We start from the raw sequence: 20,830 nt of genomic DNA, 5'->3' as shown, positions 1-20,830 counted from the left end.
GCCGAATCCCAAATAGTGTGGAGAGGGGACAGACTATCCCTTCCATGCCTGCAGAATGCTTGGCCACAGACTCCGTGGGCAGGATAAAATGCTGTGGTTTTATCGGACTACAATACTATGGTTGCGATAATTTGCAATAGCGGCTGGAATGTCGGTAGCTTGTCTGTCTTCTACTGTAAGATATAAACTCTCTGAGGGCAGAATCCATGTCTGATTTTGCTCTATCAGATCTAGGGCTAGGGCGAGGCGAACCAGTGCCTAAGGCACAAAATGTAAGGAGGCATTCACTTTCAGGGCCCAGGGAGTACAGGGGAAACGCCTGAGAATGAGGGCCTCAAACTTAGTGCCTTAGACCTCCTTCTTGTGATCACCCTGGTCTTGGTCCACATCTCTAGAGACTAGCAGAGTGCCTGGCCCACAGTAGGCACCCACCAAATACTGAATGGATGAATGAATGAATGAATGAATGAAATGGACCCTGAAATGATATCCTCCTTAGAGCAATGGGAAGGATAGCCACTAGATTTGGAATCAGATGGTCACAGGTTTGAATCCCAGTGTTGCTGCTCATTAGCCAGGGAACATTGGTGAGTCACTTAGCTTCCCGAGGTTATTGTGAAGGGTTAATGAGATTACATGTATGTAAAATGCCTGGCCATGTGTGGGCACTCGATACATGCCATATTTCCCTTCCAGTTCCCTCTTGCCTTAAAGTAGGTAACAATTCCATATTTTCACTAAGCCACTCCATGGGAACTCTGATGAGAACATTTCTGAGCCGCAAGGAATCATGGTTTAGGAAACCCTAATTTTGCTCCATTAGGAGGTTTGTTTTCATCAGTTTGCTGCTTTTTTCTTCTTCTTCTTCTCCTTTTTATGTTTTTGGTGAAAGGCAATATGCATTGTAGTTAGAATCATAGGAGTAGGAGAGATAGCTAGGTTTGAGTTGAAATCCTAGCTCCAACTTTCATGGGTCTCACCAAAAGCCAGTCAACCTGAACCAAAGTCTCCTCATGTAGCAGCTTCAAGTAAGTAAAATCCCAGTGGCTTAACAAAGTAGAAACTGATTTTACAATCATATTGTCATCCACTGCAGGAATATTTGGCAGGTGGCGTTTCACCTGCGGCCCGCTTCACTAACCCAAGTTCTTTCCATTGTATGGCTCTACAGGCCTCCAGGTCTTGAGGTGATTGGCTGGATTCTCTGCATCTCTTGTGAGAAGAGGCACCTGGGGGGCTGGCTCCTTAAAGGTCTGCCTTCCACTCTGGTGGTGATGCCGGGGTCCTGGGATCAAGCGCTGCATGGGGCTCCCTGTTCAGGGGAAGCTTTCTTCTCCCTCTTCCACTCCCCCTGCTTGTATTCCCTCTCTTGCTGTCTCTCTCTCTGTCAAATGGATGGGTGAAATCTTAAAAAAAAAAAAATTAAAATAAAAAAAAAAAGAAGACAGAGCATTGGCTTGTAGGTTTTTTATAGGCGTGGCCAGAACCGCACCTGCTACCCTCTCTTGCATTCCTTTGGGCAGAACTCAGTCACATGGTTACACCTTACTGCAGGGTAATCTGGGAAATGTGGTCTAGCTGGGCACCCAGGAGGAACAGGATAATACATAGCAATCTCTGCAGCATCTCGTGTTCAATGAACAAAATCTTTGAGGGGGTCGTTGGGAGATTTAAATAGGACAATATGGACAGAGGGCTTAGTCCAGGTCCTGCGCCAGAATAAGGGCCGATAAATGGCTGCTATTTGGGTCACCATTCCGGGTGGTCAGCGCCATTCTTTCTTGACTATGCAATACACCAGAACATGGCAGAAATACACCACCAGAGTGTGCTAGGGTGGCTTTGCTTCCTGGAGCTGGGGGAAGATACCTTTACTTCATCATCAGTAAACATGGAGAGCATCCTACGCTGGGGTCTGTAGGAGATAAAAATAAGCAAAAGCTGATCTTGTGCTCAGAAAGCTGATTCTCATTTAGTGTGTGTGATGGACTCGGGCCCAGTGCTCAGCATACAAGTAAAGCATATTAAGTGTCCAGAAGGAAATATGACTTAATTTTAGCTACCAGGATGGGGGAAGCCATTTGGAGGATGAGTTACACCATGAAGATTTCCGAAGGGTGAGATGACAAGAAAAGAGGCATTCTAAGGAAACCATCCAGAGTGAGAAAGACACAGGCAGAGGAAAGATCAGAGACAGTTTGGGGAGGAGCAAACAATTCAAGTGGTGGCAGCGTGTGTGGTTATTGCGAGGGGGGAATGTGCACAGTGGGGTTGCGAGCCATGAAAAGCAAGGCTGGCTGTGTTCAGTGGGCAATGGGGAGCTGTCAACAGTTTACAGATCACAGCAGTGTGATTGTGATTATGCTACTGGGCAAAGTCTCTCGCAGCTATCTCATGTCCTTATCTCATCCCCAAGAACTGGGTGAGACAGGTACTATGTTTTCATTTATAGATGAAAAAACAGACCAAAAACTGCCCAGCCCACTATCACAGAGTTATAAATAATTTCATCTGTAAAGTCAATGGATTGTACTAGAGGCTCTTTAAAATACCCCCCATTCTGTATCAGTCAGGTTTTACTCAACAGTGCTGCGTAACAAATGACCCCCCAAGTCTCGGTAGTTTACAACAACCAATATGTATATTTCTAGCTCATGGTTATATGTGCTGGCCAAAGTAGCTCTCTTTAGGCTGTGGTTTGACTGGGCTTGGCTTCAGGCACTGGGTTAGGACTAGGTTTGTCCCATGTGTCTCTTATACTCTGTGGACCAGTGGCTTCTTGGGCCATGATCTGTTCATGGCATGTGGTAGAGACAAAAGATGACAAGCCAGGTGCACGTGTGTCTTTAGTCCTATTAATGCCATGTCTGCGTTAGCTAAATCAAAGTTTCAGCCCAAGCTCAAGGGGCAGAGAAGTAACGTGCTCCCTGTGAAACCACAGAGGGTAGAATATAATTCTATAGAAGGGAGAGAGAGGAGATTTGGGAGGATACTCTCATGGATCACTCTCATTGTTCATGCTGCGTGACTCCAAGTGGGAGAGCCCATCACTCCACCACACAGCTCAGGAACTAGGGGCCATCATTAAGAAGAAATTGCTGTATAAGTGGTTATATGGTGGATTATGACATTTGGGTTATAAGAACTCAGCAACAACATCGAGAGTGACAGTAAGTGTGTGCAATGTAAATGGCATTGCTGACTGCCTTCCTGTGCATGAGCCCATGCTCCCTGGGTGGGAGGCCGCCTAGTGTGAGCATCCCACCGCACCGAAGGTGGGAGCCAACATGTTGGGCAACTGTGCCCTTGCCTGTGTCTGAGGAAACAGCAGTCTGTTCCTGTGGGAGGAAAGGAGGGAAAGTAGATTGTGCTGGGTTTATTGAAATAAAGCACCCATGCACTCTTTGAAGATGATTTCAGGGGTTTTCATGATGACAAAGACCACAGTGGAAGCCTTGCTGTGTGCTGGGATCTGGGCAGACGTTGGCAGTTAATCCGTCCCCAAATCAGCTAAAACGAGGCATCTTTATAAAACAACACAAGCACATATACACTAAAAACTTTCTAAAATTCAAACATGATAAATGTCCATCTTCTTTGCCAGTCTTTTTATGTAGGACCCAGGTTTTGTGGGGGCAGGTAGGGGTCTGCTCTTTCTAGTTCCAGATTCTCTTTCTTGCCCAAGCCAGCAGCACATCATTTCTAATTTCCAGTTGTGGTTTTCTTGAAATGAAATCTTAAAGACACTTGCAGAACAATCAGAATGCAAGACTCCTAGAGGATTTTTGGGTTTTATTTCCCCCAATCTTTATACTGTCTTACTTGTATTTACTATGTTTCCTCTCAATTTTATGGAGGGATAATTTACATATAATAAAGGGCCTGTAGTTACAATGCACAGTTCAATGAGTTTTAACAGTTGCATAGTTTTCTATAGCTGTGAAGCCACCATCAAGATATAATGCATTTCCGGGGCGCCTGGGTTGCTCAGTGGGTTAATCCTCTGCCTTCGGCTCAGGTCATGATCTCAGGGTCCTGGGATCGAGTCCCGCCTCGGGCTCTCTGCTCAGCAGGGAGCCTGTTTCCCCTCCTCTCTCTTTGCCTACTTGTGAACTCTGTCAAATAAATAAAATCTTTAAAAAAAAAAGATTAAAAAAAAGATATAATGCATTTCCACTACCCCTAAAATATTCTTTAATTTTAAGACTTTTTTTAGCAATTTGTCTTTATCTTTCCAAAGCATTCATTTAGTTTTCATAGAAACCACAATGCTCTCTTTTCTTACTTCTATTTCACTGATTACTTTACTTTTTAATTAAACTGGGTGATTGCAATGTAGCGACAGAAACAGGTTTGGGTACAAACTGGGTGGCCTCATGCTAAGCATTAGCTTCAGCGGGAGAAGCAGATACACATGGATGCAGCAGAGAATGGCACTGTCATCCTGAACATTCAGAGGGCCACAGGCACAGGTACCGCGGGATGGGATGTTTTCCAGAGGGTAAGAGGAGTAGCCAATGGAGCAGAGGCAGTTAGGGAAGGCCAACTGGGGAGTCTTGTCTGGGTGTGGCCACATACTGTTGCCCAGTTTGCATACTGCACAAGACACCAGCTTATGGGCTAAGCAGGTGCCAAAAACCTGCTTGACTTCTCTTCCCAAGACTTGTTCTCTGTTGCAGATTTTTCCGTCTAGAGGAGGCATCTTTTTTCTTGTTCAGGAAGTAGACTGGGTATCTCTTTTTTGTATGTCAAGGTGCTGTTCTACAAACAGCTATTCTACTCCACTCCGTCAGCAACTTTGACCTTAACATTGCACTTAGAACTGGCCAGCAAGAAAGATGAGGCTTCACAGTATCATCATGGTCATCATCCTCTATGAACCTACCATCATGATGAGAGGTATACCTCCACATCACTTCCCGTCCTTACAATGACCCATTACCAATGCCATGTAGTGTTCAGGCTTCTGGAGTTATCCTTTTGGAGTGGTAACTTCCCCAGGGCAGGTGAGGATACTGCCTGATTTGGGGCCTCTCTGGGATGCTGGCTCTCTTCTGACAGGGGCTGTAAGCTCTGCTGTAGAGTGCTGTAGCTAGTTTGTCTGTTTGTTTGTCTGTTTTTTGAGGTTCATGTTTATTTCCAACTTCTGAACCTGAATGTTTTCTGAACGTGGCATTCTTATCTGCACCATGGAGAGGAAAAAAGGAGGGGCCAAGTATCCTGCCCTAATCTCCTGCGTTAGGGCAATGCCTTCTTTTAAGTGTTAGCTGGAATTTCTTCAGTTAACCCAATTTGTATTGCCTGAAGCAGAAAAGGGAATTAATGATCAACTCAGTCATTGGGAGCCCAAGTGTGAACTTCAGGCATAGCTGGATCCAGGGTCTCAAGGGATATCAGAAGGACTCCGTTGCCTTCATTGTGCTCTTCTGTGAATTGCTTCTTCTCAGGCAGGCTCTTTCCACCTCATGGCAAAGTGATGGACTGCCCGCAGTACCAGGCCCTTCTGCTTAAAATCCCAGTGGGAAACTGCACTGTCTTTTGGAAGCGTTCTTAAAAATAAATCCTGAGAAGGGCTCTGATTGGCGAGTTGGGATCATTTGTTTCACCCCAGGGGCAAGGATAAGGTCAGCCCCATCTGAATGGACTGAACGGGATTATTACAGAACAGGCGTGGGGTTGTCCCTAAAGGGATGTTGTCTGAAACAATAATGCCCACTGCCCTCATAATACATGTGTGCACATGGACACACGCACACACAGAGGCACACGCATGGACACACAAAGGTACACACACATATGCACATACACAATACGTGGCCAGGAGATTTTGAGCTCTTGAATTTACCCAAACATACACATTAACTGGGATCATTCATTGTATTTACTGCAAACAAATGTCTCACCCTCTTACAGACTAGCACCCGCAGGAAAGATTAGCTCTGCCATTTGAAACATCCAACTGTTACCTTCTTTCAGAAATCAAAAGCCAAATTACCTTCCTTTCATTAATCATCTCTTTTCTTACAAGATTTTACCTTTTGTTTTTCTGCACTTTACAAGGAGATGGTGTGTTTTTATGCTGTGTGTAGATCTTGGCGGTTAATGGAACCCTTTGATTTTTAAGTAAGAGTGAGTTCCTCATGTGCAGAGGAGGCACCAATAGGCTGGGGACGGTACCTTTAGGTTCATGCCTTCCCCCAGGGCTGGATCGGAGGGATTGGACTGAAACTTTAAACATTTTGAGCAATACCTAGAATATGTATAATTTATAAGCCACACACCGTCGGCTGTCAAACAGGCGATTGATCTGACTCGGATCCTGTTAATTATCTTCCACATACATTACGCCTTAACAGATCTTCAGTATACCGTGTATCAATATTAATAAGATTATAAAACACTATTGATAATTAGGAACAGAAGACACCAGGCCTTTGATTCTAGCTGTTACAAATGCCCCTGCCTCTCTCTAGATTAGAAAGCGGCCACTTCCCATTTAATAATATCAGATCAGAACATCCATGTCCTAAAGTGGGTTATTAGGAGACGGCTAAGGTTTGCACCAGGATGTGAGGGGCTACTTGAACATGAGTACGGGATCATCACTGACGTGTGAGAAATTGGTGTCACCTGTCTACAGGAGGTCTAACAGGGTGGGAGGAGTTTAAGTGGGGAGCTGCGCCCTCTTTGATCAGCCAAATTCCTCATTTTCTTTGTCTGGAAAAATCAGATTGGTTTGGTTTTGCAGGATTTTCACCAGGATGGCCTTCTATCTTGATTTCTTCAGCTGGATGAAAGGGGCCCCATTGGGAAGACAGAGAAGACGCTGGTGAGGTTCAAGGAGAATTTCAAGCCCATCCCATTTTGGATAGCACTTTATTTTCTAATTTCTCTCTTCGGAAGAGCCTCATCTTTTATGTTTTTGTTGGGTTCACATACTCATTAACATCAAACAGGCAGATCTGCCACCAACTAAGAAAACACAAGCAATTTCACATGGAAATAGAAAGCACGGAAGCTCAGGTGCCGGGGCCAGGGCTCCTCCCTCGGGGTCTCTCACCTAGCATGCGAGCGGCGGGAAGGAAGGACGCAGAAGGGACACACGGAGTGCCCCCAACAGCCGTCCTAATGTGTGCGATTGGAGAGTTGTAACTCCCAGGCTTGGGTGTGTGTAAGAATTACTGGGGGGTATCTATTAAATGCTCATAATCCCTGGGCATCTATGTGTTTAAGAAACTCCCCAGTGATTCTGAAACTCAATCAGACTTTCAGTCCAGCCAGTTTTATCATTCATGATTCTATCACCTGCAAATGATAGAAAACTCTATCCAAAGTGTTTTAATAAAAGAACGGCAGTTCACTGGCTCTTGTCACAGTCAGGAAATAATATGGCTTCTGATGGAATCAGAGACCCAGCTCAGACCATATTTCCATCTCTCAGCTCCAGCTCTCTGGTGCAGCTCGGTTCTCAGGCAAACTCGATCACTAGATTACAAGATGGCTGCTGTGGCTCCTGACCTCAGACCCTATAACCCCACCATCAGAGGCTCTCTGCATCTCTTCCATAAAGCTCCATAAAGCAGAGAAGCTTGTCTCTCTTACTGGGCCCAGGAACCAGATGTCACGTCTCTGGCTCTGAGTTTGTTACCTGTGCATATCTGAACCAGTCATTCTCTTTGTGGGTGAGTCAGGCTTATGAGGCTTAAACCTCTTAATCCGTGGGTGAATTCAGCTTACCCTAACCGCACAGCTGAGAGTGGAGGAGAGCTGCATTTCCAAAGGAACACTAGGCACACTTCCCAGAAGGAGGGAGAATTGATCCTGCAAAGTCAAGCACAGAGGTCCACCATCCACGTCTTGGAGCGACACTGGTGCGCCCTGAAATTGCCCCTTTGATTCGTATTTCATCTTCTGGAAGCCTCTGCTTGAAGAATTGTGGTCTCAGAGAGCTCACTGCTTGTAACCTCTGCCCCTTTAATCTTCAAACAATGCCCTAGAATGAACCATTTGGAGTTGCGTCATAAAGATGCAGAGAGCATCATTAAAAATCGACTGCTTTGCGGATTCAGCACTTGGTATCTAGCTGTCAGAGTTACCTCCTCTGACAACCCAATCTGGACACTTGCTTACAGACCACTCAGTGGACATTACTGTCAAGAAACAATCTTCCGGCAATCAGATTAGTTTTGTTTTTTTGTTTTTTGTTTTCCCAAATAATAATAAAAAACCCACTCTATTCTAATCTCACAGATGTGTTTATTTATTACTAACATTCTCTCAAAGAGGGATTTAAGGAGATTTACAAATATATATACCTAGTTAATACAATGAAACACAGATAAAGACACTAGAACAAGAGAAGAGAGAGCTAGGATACAATAATGAGAGGATGTCAGAGACAACGTTTGCATGTTGTTAGAACTAGCAATATTACTACAGGAGGTTTTATTTTATTTAAGATTTATTTATTTATTTGAGAGAGAGAGAGAGAGAGTGTGTGTGAACAAGTGGGGGGAGGGATAGAGGGAGCAAGAGAATCCCAAGCCGACTCCCTACTGAGCTCAGAGGCCAACCCAGGGCCTGACCCGGGCTTGATCCTATGACCCTGAGATCATGACCTGAGCCGAAAACAAGAGTCAGATGCTCAAACAACAGAGCCACCCAGATGCCCCATCAAAGGTGGTTTTAAATGTAAGCTTCCGGATAACTAAAGCAAAGAGGTAACCATGCTGAGTTACAAGATTCACCTTGTCAGGGAGAAGAGGGAATCAGTTAAGCACTCAGGCAGCCCAAGTCTAAGTTTGGGTTCCTTCTCATCCCAGCTTTATGGCTCTGGACATCCTATCATCTACCAGCTCTTGGCCTCAGTTTTCTCACCCGAAAAATGAAGTTAATATTTTAGGAGTCCATGCTGGCATAAATGAGGAATTCAATATGTAAAGGAAAAGGAGAGGAGAAGGATCTGCCTTGGAGTAGAATTCCAATCTTCAGTATAGAAGGAAATACCTAGGGAATCTGTTTTTGGCAACACCCACAGCAGTAATTGTTTTCAAGCAAAGATCATCAATTGAGGCTCAAATGAGTGAGCTAAAGTATGATAAAAACCGGGATATTTATATACCCTCAAAGTACTTCTCCACATATTTTTTAAAGTTTTATTTATTTAAATAATCTTTACACCCATCATGGGGCTTGAACTCACGACCCTAAGATCAAGAGTCACACACTCCTCTGACTCAGCCAGCCACGTGCCCCTCCTGACATGATATTTTTTAATATAGAGGGAAACATAGTAGCCTCACAGTAGCAAAACCTGGCAGATAGTACCTCACCTGGTGACCAAAGTTGACATTCTCAATAAAGAGATATATTGACATCGTGTACAACCCAATATGATGCACTGAAGGGGGTATAGCATTTCTCGGTATTCTTGCCCAAAAGACATAACCTGGATCTAACCTTGAAACACACACCAGTCCAGATGGAGAGATATTCTACAAATAACGAACAGGCCAAGAGTCTTCAAGAAAAGTATTAAGTCTCCAACCTGATCTGAGTTTCATTTGTATCTTTTTCTCACCTTTCCTGTGTAGCTGTGTCCGCTTTAGCTTTATTGTAATTAAAAAAAAAAATTGCATAAAAGACAAAGAAAGAAGGAGGAACTGTCTCAGATGAAAGAAAAGCAGCCATGTGACAACTAAACCCAGCACGAACTCTTACATTCTGTACCACAAAAAGTACAGTAGTGGTATAATTGGTGAAATTTGAATGAGGTTTGCAGATGAGTTAGTGGGATTACATCAGTGTTAATTTCCTGGTGTTGACTATTTTGTTATGGTTATTCAAGATGTTAACCTTGGGGGGTACTGGGTAGAAGATACGCGGGGACTCTTTAGACTAGTTTTGTAATTTTGCTGTAAGTCTGAATTTATTTCAAAATGAAAAGTTAAAAAAAAATGGAGTGGGGTGGGGGTTAATAGTAGACGACCCTGAAGGGTGTTGTGAGGGTGATAAACACAGACAGGGCTTCATTTCATTCTTAGAGCGGAGAGAGCTCTGTCCACGTTCACTCTTGTTGAAGTTATTATCTGTCAGATCTCTGCAGGGCATGTGGGTGAATTATTCATGGCCACACCCTCAAGGAGCTGGAGAGGACAACTGGCGGGTATGCAAACAATCAGGCCATGATTATAAGTGCTAAGAGAGGTCAACGTAAAACACTTCAGACCCCTTTCTTCTGCTCAGGTGGGAAGTGCCCAGCATTAGGACAGACGAGGCTGCCTCCGGCCAGACAGCCAGAGCTGCCTTCGGATTCTACATCCCTTCACTCCACAACCAGTGAGTCCACAAGCCAGGCTGAAGCCAGCGCTTTTGGGACCAGTGAATTCTTTTATGCAGATGGTTAACAGGATGAGAAAAATTGAGGCTGTGGGGAGGGAACTGTTTAGTGCCAGGGCACGCCTAAAGCGCGGATGTCTTCACCGCCGCCTCATTTCTGGGTGTGGTTTCCAGGGGCTGTGTGGGGCCAGCGGCTGAGGGCTGGGGCTCACTGTGCACTTGGGAATGGAGGTATGACTGAGTGAGAATGACCACCAGGCACATGTCCCATAGCCAATGCTTTACCAAGGCCATGATTGGAGATTTGGGCCTCAGAAAGGAGAGAGAAGATGGGGAGGGGAGGAGGGAGAGGTGACAGAGCTGGTGTGAATGAGTTTAGACAGGTCAGGAAGCTGTAAACCCTTCTTGCCTCAATTCCTGGAGGTGAGGTGGGTTCCAGGGGGCTTGGCAGAAAGAAGGGGCTAGTTGGATGGGTTGGGATCCTTTCTTTGTTCCCTGGAGCTGGGAAGTAGTGGAATGCTTCACGCAAGGCCTCGTAGCTCCATGGGAATCATGAAGCCCTAAAAATGTATGCAGAATTTGGGGCACTTCCTCTTCTACGGAGAGAAAATTTTGAGTAGAGTTTTTAATGTAATTCTTCAAGGGCTTTGTGATTCCTGCCCCCAAGAAGCTTAGATAGAGTACCTAGCTTAGAGGGAAGAAGACTGAAACTTAATCTAACTGGTCAGTTGTGATGGAAGCTTCTTCTTCTTCTTTTTTTTAGATTTATTTATTTATTTATTTATTGGCGGGGGCCAGGGGGTAAGTAAGAGAGCAAGGGGGAGAGGCAGAGGGAGAGGGAAAGAGCATCCCAAGCAGACTCCGAGCTGAACGGGGAGTCTAACACAGGGCTCGATCTCACGCCCCTGAGATGATGACCTAAGCGACACCAAGAGTTGGATGCTTAACCCACTGCACCACCCAGACACCTCATGAAGGAAGCTTCTTACACAGTTTATTCCAAGTCCTGCTCCTTCTATAGTTAAGACTATGGGACAGCACAGAACCCACAGTTAATGGAGTTGGCAGAGATTTTAACGGATAGTGAGGACAACAGGGAAGATTGTCTAAAATCTTAGAAACTCCAGTCTCTCTGTAGTGACAGACATTAGGACTGCTTGCGTCCCTCAAAGCATAGTCAAAGGTTCATAGCTTCAGGGTTCTCTGTCTACCCAGATGTCTAGCAGAAGCTTGCACAGGGTTCTCTCTGCCACCTCACCCCCATCACTGAAACTGATCTCACCTAGGTCACAAATGTTGCCCAATCCAATGGACACTTTTGGTCCTTGTCTTGTTTGACATGTTCCTATCATCAAGCACTGTTGGGTTTGCTCCCTTATTTTCAAACTACTCTTCCCTTGGCATTCATTAGAATGACTCACTGAAAATAGCAAAAAGCTCAGCTCAAGCTCACTTAAACAACAAAGGGGATTTATCAGCTAGTGAATCAGTCAAAAGATCAGTGGTAAGTGGGCTTCAGGTACAGTTTGATTAGGGCACTGGCTTTGCAATTCTCTACAGTGTATTGGTTTTGTCCTCAGTCTGTTTTCCCTGATGGTTGTATAATGACTTCCAACAATAAATAAAGCTTTGTAGGTCATATCCAAGGGGGGAAAATAATCTTTATCTTTGCTCTAATTGGACTGTCCTGAGCCAATTCCTATGGCCAGGGGAATGTCATTTGCTGTTTGGCTTAAGTCTGGGCCACTTCACCAATTACTACCACAAAGGACAGAAATTACCTCTGAAGCTAGGGAGGAGGGGATCCCATCTAAAGTACAAGGCTGGGGGGCAGAAATGGACATGGGAGAGATGATCATAATGTCCCACATTCCATGGCTCTTCTTTGTTTCTATTTCACATCAGGTCCTTAACAGTCCTACAGCTCCTCGTCCTCTTCTAACTCATCTTCTAAATGTCTAACCTATGTTGAACCTCCCATCATACATTCTTGAGTTCCTGTACTAATCCTATCAGATTACTCACCATGTTCCATGCATTGACTGATAACTCACTCACTTCCTCATCAGTCCAAGGTCCATGAGTAGAGTACATGTGTGTACTGTTCACCTTGTCGTGCTTTGCAAGGCCTATAGCACAGACCAGGCTCAACACATCTGTGTTCAATAAGGACTCGAGTACCTACTCTTTAAGGGATTTCTTTATTGAAGTTGGTAATACACCTACATCAGAGCCCTTGTGAGGGATGCCCTTGAGTAGCACATGGCAAAGCCTGTGCAGACATGGCAGCCGAGGTAGAGTGCTGTGATTTCCAAAGAATGGAGGAAGACATCCAATCCCAGCAGATAGAGCTATCCCCACAAAAACTACCTCACCAGCATCTTTCTTAAAATCACCAAATTACATCTTTCCTAAAATCACCAAACAGCAGTACTCTTGGGGTTTAGTTCTATAGTTAGTACCAAGAGTCAAAAACCCAGGTCGGCCAGCATTTTCCACTAAGAAAGAACCAACCTTCAAGGATGTGAAATGGTTATGACGATTGACAATTCTAAGGTAATTCATCACTGTTAATGTAGAAAACATTCTGTCTTTTCCAAGGCATTTGCATGAAGATGGCATGTGTTTTGGGAAGAATTCCTGGAGCCTTTTGGTGGAGGCAAATCCAGTCAGTAAAAGTGATTTTATACAAAAAGGCTAATTCAGGGGAATGATTCCCTTTAAAAAATTACACTTCACTTTACAAAAATATTTCCCTCCAGTATTTTCTTTCTACATCTAGCCTGTATTAGCACGTTAATAACATGAGACCATTTTATAAAAATAGTGATGGCCTCATCACTTTCAGGGGGTGCTCCCGTTGTGGGGATGATGGACCTAAGGATTGGAAAATGTTTATAGACCAGGGCAAGACTTCAGCTGTAATTGGCAAGGACCCTTTTTCCCCATCAGATCTCTCTTCCAGCAACTCGAAGCGTTACCAGTTGAAATTTCTCCCCGGAGACAGCTGTAGGGCAGGGATGCCATTTCACAAGAGGGAGGGAAATCCCAATCTGAGAGACTGGGTGACTCATCCAAGGTCACCAGCAAGTCAGTGGGCAGGCTTGGGGCCCTCCCTGCTGGCAACCCTGCCCAAGCATGCTGTGGATTTTTAAAAGCTCAAAAGTTCCTTCCTCCAGAAGCTCAATTCCTCTCCCCTTGAGTGTGGGCTCAACACTAAGGGATAGAAAACAGAAAGGGAAAGGTAGTAACTTTATAGGAGAGAAATCTCACAAATGCCACTTTCAGGGCAGTGAACACCAAGGTTGACGTCACCAGTAACAAGGTAATCACAGTCACATGCCCCTGGACGTGAAGCAGTAAAAGGTACCCCATCTCTGTGAGAATCTTCCCAAACCCTGTAAACTTCAGTGTAATTATGAGAAAACATCAGTCAACCCTAAATTGAGGGACATTCTATAAAATATTTGACTGCTGATCTTCAAAAGTGTCAAGGTCATGGAAGTCAAAGAAAGACTATGACACTGTCACAGACTGGAGGGGACCAAGGAGACATGAAGCATTAATGGTAATGTAGGATCCCAGATGGGACCCTGGAACAGAAGACTGGCCTTAGGAGGAAAACTGAACAAGTCTGTTGTTGAATTAATAGTATTGTACCAGTGTGACTCTCTTAGTTTTGACAATGTACCATGGTTATATAAGGAGATAATATCAGATCAAGCTGGGCAAAAGGTATTTGGGGGACTTAGTACAGTTTTTGTAACTCTTCTGTAAATCTAAGATTTTATTTTCAAACAAAGATTTGTTTTTGTTTTTAAAGTCCAGAGGTGATTGAAATGCTTAATCCTCCATGTCTCTTCCTACAGGGAAGGGGGCGGGGGCAGGGGACAGCATCATGGCGGGGTTGCATCCGGCCAGTCTGGGAAGTTTTGGCTTCTTCTAGGCAAAGAGCTGCATCACATTCCCTAAATTCTGCAGAATGCCACACCACACCCTGTCTTCTGAGATTAGCACAGCTGCCTGTTGGAGTGCGACAGTGCCTGGGCACATCAAGGAGGCTCAGCCAGGCAGCTGGGCCGATAGAACCAGGGAGGAAAATGGGCAGTCTCCATGGGCGCAGGACTCAGGATGCTTCTCAGAAGGATGTTCAAGACTTAGGGAATCTCATGATTCAAGAATATCAAGTTAATCAGTCACTATCAATTAATCATGCCTATCAATATGCATACACAATGGTCAGAAAGAGAGGAGAGGAGCTCAAGAGTTTTGGGGTTCTACGGGGGGAAGTCTCTAAAGATGACCACTGTCAATTTCTTCTTGTCAAGTAGTGCACACAGCTCCACCCATCACTGGGTGGGATCTCTTTTCTCTTATCCTTCAGACTGAGTTGGCTTTTGATTTGCTTTGGCCAATAGAATGTGGCAGAAGTGATGCTGTGCTGGTTCTGGGTCTAGCCTTCAACAGTGTGGTAGCTTTGACTTTTTCCTCTCAAAGTCAGCTCTGAACCCCAAAACCATCCTGCTGTGAAGAAGCCTGAGGTAGCCATGAGGAGAGGCCAGAGAGAGGAACAATGAAGTTCCAGACATGTGAGTGAAAACTTGAACTTTCCAGCCCAGTTCAGCTGATGCCGAAAAGAGCAGAAGAATTGCCCTGCTGATCCCACTCAATTCACAGAACCATGGGAAATGACAGAATATTGTTCTGGTAAACCACAAAGCTTCGCGTTGATTTGTAATGCAGCAATGGATAACTGAAACACTCACTGATGTGCTTTGTTTCTTTCTCTCTCTCTTTTTTAAAAAGACTTTATTTATTTATTTGATAGAGAGAGAAAGAGAGAGAAAGAGCATGAGCCAGGGGAGGGGGTGGGAGAAGGAGAAGAAAGCTCCCTGCTGAGCAGGGAACCTGATGTGGGACTCGATCCCAGGACCCTGAGATCATGACCTGAGCCAAAGGCAGATGCTTAACTGACTGAGCCACCCAGGCATCCCTCACTGATGTGCTTTTTTCTTTTTATTAAACTTTTATACTTGTTCTCATACATTTCAATGATTCTTTAAACTTAAGAAATCAGAATAAAAGGAAAAGTATGCCTCATTTATCTAAAGTTGTGAAATATTTTAGACAGATGTTAAATAAGGAATTGGATATAAGACTGTGATACTTCTCTGCTCTTATCCCCCATCGCCCTCCCTCTCAGTCTGGATGAAAGCCGTGTTATTCATATGGCTTGCAAGACCCCATATGATCTGTTCCCTACCCCTCGCCTCCCTGACCTCAACCTCTACCACTCATTGCCTTTGATAATCCTGGAGTACAAAGGGCATGGTGCACATCAGGACTTTATATTTGCTGTTCCTTGTGCCTGGAATGTTCTCCTCCTAGGTATATTCATGACTTGCTCCTTACTGCCTTCAAGTCTTTACTCAATTGTTACCTTGTCCATGGAGTCTTTCCTAACCTGATTGGAAATTGTTACTCTCCCCTTCCCTAACCCTCTTACCCCTGCCTTGCTTGCCTTTTTTTTTTTTCTTTCTTTCCCTCCAAAGCACTTAAGGCCACTTAGCATATTACCTATTATTATTCAACTTGTTTGTAATCATCTCTCTTCAGTAGAATCTCAGCTCCGAGAGAGAAGTTTTTGCTTGTTTCATGTACTGCTAGAAACCCAGGACTTAAAGTAGTCTTCACGCCCAGTGTGGGGCTTGAACTCATGACCCTGAGATCAAGACCTGAGTTGAGATTAAGAGTCAGACTTTCAATTGACTGAGCCACCCTGGCTGCCCCAGAAACCCAGAACTTAAAACTGCATGTGGCCCAAAGTTAACAGTCATTAAATCCTTGCTGGGTGATTAAATGAATATTTCTAAAACCCAAAGCCTCAAATCTGGACAGTTGCAGGCTGATATGTGAGGGACAGTCTCACTTCCTGGCAATGGATGGCATTGCTGTTCAGCTCTATTGGACAAGGGGGAACCACAAGAGCGGTTAGGAGAACTTCAAGCCAGAGGTCAGCAAACTTTTTCTCTAAAAAGCCAGAGTAAATATTTTAGGCTGCATGGGCCATATGGCCTGAGTAGCAAACGACTCTGTCATTGTAGTGTGAAATCAGCCACAGGCAATGGGTAAACATATGAGTGTGACTTATGCTTCAATAAAACTGTATTTATGGACACTGAAATTTGAATTTAATTTAATTTTATGTGTCACCAAATATTATTATTATTTTTTTAAATTTTCAACAATTTAAAATGTTTTTTTAAAAAACCATTCTAGTCTTGCAGGTCATGTAAAAATAGATGGTGGACCAGATTTGGGCTACAGTTTGCTGACCAATGTTATTAACAATCTCCAAGTGACTCAAAGTGTGGGAGAGGAATTCAATTTCCAGGGAGACTAGCCAGACAATTATTCATTTTTAAAGGAGTATTATTTGTAATATGACTTCATGAATATTCATAGTGATTTTTGCATGGTAGGCACTTTTATAGCCAATATGCCTGGGTGAGAAGGCACACGGCAGGAGCCAAAAAAGAAGAAGCCATCTTTAGGCTGGGTATGCCAAATCCACTAATCTCTCCATACTTCCTTCCACTGAGAAAGAGATGGCCCCACATGGGAGGAAGCAATGGCCAGCCATCACAGATGGGGTGACCTAGGAATCAGACTGATAAAGGTGCTAAGGCTATAGATTTGTTTCTCATGTGGACCAGTTAACTTTTGACTGAAGTCCCCACTGCTGGCCCCAGGCAGCTGTCTCGTGTAGGCTGAAAAGGAGGGCAAGGGAGAGTCTCACTCAATGTCTTTGTGGCCACAGGAGAGGGGAGCCATTTTAGTAATCAAAATATCAGACAGCCTTAATGTCTCTGGGCATGGTACTGGCCCTTTGTGACCTCTAGAGGTGTATTATGGGACGGGCAGGGACAAAAGATGACAAGATGTCACTTTGTACTGAAAAGGAGTATTTTAGAAAACACTTTAGAATGAAAAATTCCAAACTTACACAGAAGTAGAGAACAAAGTAAGATGAGCCCCCAGGTACCCAGTCACCCAACTTCAAGGGCTGTCAACTCAGAGCCAGACTTGTTTCATCGGTAGCCCAACCCCTAGACGACCGGAGTAAATTCCAGATATCATGTCATCTCATTAGGCGAAGGCTATTTTAATTACACAGGAATTCATTATTTAGAATTCCAAAACTACTCAAAATTCATTTAGAAAGGTGAAAAAATAATAAGCAAAAGGAAAGCAATAAAAATAATCCATGCTTTTACCACCAAGTGGTAGGCATTGCTAATTGTTTCTCCTTCCACATTTTAAAAAACAAAAAAGTATCTTACTTTTACTTTTTTACTTTTTACTTTTCCTAAAGTATCTTAGCTAGCCTTTGGAACTTGATCTTGTGTTTTCTTGATAGAGCTGTGACACACCTTTCCATGCTAATAAATATACATCTGCCTTATAGTTCTTTTTGGTTTTTGTTGTTGTTGTTGTTTTTGTTGGCTGGGTACGGTATACTTTATTGATGGTACATGACAAGGCAGGGCTCCCGAAGCCCCTCCTCTTCTTTGGGGGTCTGTGATGGAAACTGTGGAGGTTGGGAGATTCTCATTGTATTGGGAGATGCGTTGGGGCAAGGACTCCCCAGCTGCTGGAGGCCTCTCTTTTTCTCTTACTCTCACCAGGATTGGTAGTCCAGGGAGCTCTTACTTCTTAGAGGCCATGTGGAGCGTAAGGTTGCTGTACCCAGATTCATTGTCATACCAGGAAATGAGTTTGACAAAGTGGTCACTGAGAACAATGCCAGCCCCAGCATTGAAGGTGGGAGAGTGGGTGTCACTGTTAAAGTCACAGGAGACTACTTAATCCTCAGTGTACCTCAGGATGCCCTTAAGGGGACACTCCAATACCTGCTTCACCAAATTCTTTATGCCATCATATTTGGCAGCTTTCTCCAGACAGCAGGTCGGATCCATGGTTGACATACTGGGGATGGGGACATGGAAAGCCATGCCAGTGAGCTTCCCATTCGGCTCAGGGATAACCTTATCTATATCCTTGGTGGAACCAGTAGAAGCAGGGATGATATTCTGAGCAGCCCCTCAGTCATCATGCCACAGCTTTCCGAAGGGGCCGTCCATGGTCTTCTGGGCGGTAGTGATGGCATGGACTGCGGTCATGAGTCCCTTCACAATGCCAGAGGTGTCATGGATGACCTTGGCCAGAGGGGCCAAGCAGTTGGTGGTGCTGGAGGCATTGCTGACAATCTTAACGGAGTTGTCATACTTCTCATGGTTCACGCCCACCACAAACATGGTGACATCAGCAGAAGGGGCAAAGATGATGACCCTCTTGACCCCACCCTTCAAGTGAACCCCAGCCTTCTCCATGGTGGTGAAGACCTCAGTGGACTCCACAACATACTCAGCACCAGTATCACCCTACTGGATGTTGGCAAGATCTCACTCCTGGAAGATGGAGATGGGCTTTCCATTGGTGACAAGTTTCCCATTCTTAACCTTGACTGTGCTGTGGAATTTGTGGTGGGTGGAATCATACCAGAACATTTGGACCATGTAGTTAAGGCCAATGAAGGGATCATGATGGAAACAATATCCCCTTTGTTGGATTTAAAAGTGGCCCTGGTGACCAGGTGCCAAATATGGTCAAATCCATTTACTCTGACCTTCAGCATCTTGTCTCAGGGATGCGGCTGACTTTGCACCAGAAGACGTAGTTGTCTGTTGGATATGGAGGAGCAGAGTGCATTATAGTTCTTCATGGCTCTGTATGTATCTATCATGTGGCTCTTCTTTAGTCTTTTTTTTTTTTTAAGATTTTATTTATTTACTTGACAGAGAGATCACAAGTAGGCAGGAGACAGGCAGAGAGAGAGAGGGGGAAGCAGGCTCCCTGCTAAGCAGAGAGCCCGATGTGGGGCTCAATCCCAGGACCCTGAGATCACGACCTGAGCTGAAGGCAGAGGCTTAACCCACTGAGCCACCCAGGCGCCCCAACTCTTCCTTAGTCTTAAAACCAATTCCTTATTAGTGTGTATTTAAGTTAATTTAAAAATTTTCCTATTATAATTATCTTGTAATTAATATTTTTCACCAGATAGCTTGTATGCTTGTTTGGTCATTTCCTTTGGGTAAATTACTACTGGCATTACTAGGGCAAAGAACACCCACATGTTTAAATATTTTTTTAAGACTTTATTTATTTATTTTAGAGAGAGAGAGAGAAAGAGCATGTGCATAGGGGGAGGAGCAAAGGAGAGGGAAGATAGAATCTCAAGCAGACTCCCTGCTGAGCACAGAGCCAGACAAGGGGCTCTATCCCACAACCCTGAGATCATGACCGGAGCCAAAAATCAGGAATCAGACACCCAACCAACTGAGTCACCCAGGCATCCCTTAACAATTTTTATTTGTATTGCTAAAATACTGAGCAAGTAAACCAGGAATGTATAAGAATGCCCATTTGCCACATCTTCACCAGCACCAAGTATTAACTTCTAACTTTTGCCAATCGGATAGGTTGGAAATTATTTTTTGTCACTTTAATTTGCATCTCTTTAATCATGAGGGAGGCTACTTTGAAAATGTTGGTTGGCCAACTTTTCAGGCTTTTTTTTAACTTTATTACGGAAAATTTTAAAAATGTAAACGCAAAGAAATTCCCTACGGAGCTGTAACCTCCACTTCAGCATTTACATACACAGTCTGTCTTGCTTCCCTTATATCATCCTCCTTCCCCTTCGCATACATGAATCCCCCACATTATTTTAAATCAAATCTCAAACATCACATTCATTGTACATTTTCAGTGTATATATTAAATGTAAAAGCATTCTTTGTTATATCATAACCATGATTATTATTATTAAACTTAAAAATAACAAATGGGGTTACCTGGATGGCTCAGTCGGTTGGGTGTCCAACTCTTGATCTTGGTGTGAGCCTGTGGGGCCGCACATTGGGCTCCATGCTGGGTGTGGAGCCTCCTAAAAATAAATAAATCGGTTCCATGGTTATTCTGAAATATAGTTCCTTCTAGGAAGGCAGGCGAATACCGGGTTTTTTTCTTAATATTGTGGCTCTTGCAAAATGAATTAGTTCCCTAGGCACTTCTAAAATTATCTATGAGAGTTCTTTGATTTTTTTATTTTTTAGAAGAAATAATTTTAGAAGAAAATTTTTATTTTTTAGAAGAAATTTTTTATTTTTTAGAAGAATTTTTTTATTTTTTTAAGTAGGCTCCACACTCCGTGTGGGAATTGAACAACCCTGTGAACAAAAGTCATACCCTCTACTGGCCGAGCCAGCCAGGTGCCCCAAAAGTTCTTTTTTTTTTTTTTTTTTTTTAAGATTTTATTTATTTATTTGACAGACAGAGATCACAAGTAGGCAGAGAGGCAGGCAGAGAGAGAGAGAGAGGGAAGCAGGTTCCCCGCTGAGCAGAGAGCCTGATGCGGGACTCGATCCCA

The 20,830-nt window shown here is 44.0% G+C and overlaps 1 pseudogene; it reads right to left on the bottom strand.

Moving 5' to 3' along the window:
* Positions 1–18,047: 18,047 nt before the first annotated feature.
* On the bottom strand, positions 18,048–19,036 carry LOC125084708 (glyceraldehyde-3-phosphate dehydrogenase-like; annotated as a pseudogene).
* Positions 19,037–20,830: the final 1,794 nt, after the last annotated feature.

This window comes from Lutra lutra, chromosome 14 (assembly GCF_902655055.1).
Source record: "Lutra lutra chromosome 14, mLutLut1.2, whole genome shotgun sequence".
Classification (NCBI taxonomy): Eukaryota; Metazoa; Chordata; class Mammalia; order Carnivora; family Mustelidae; genus Lutra; species Lutra lutra.
The sequence above is the reverse complement of the archived record's forward strand: the minus strand, read 5'-3'. Positions and strand labels throughout refer to the sequence as shown.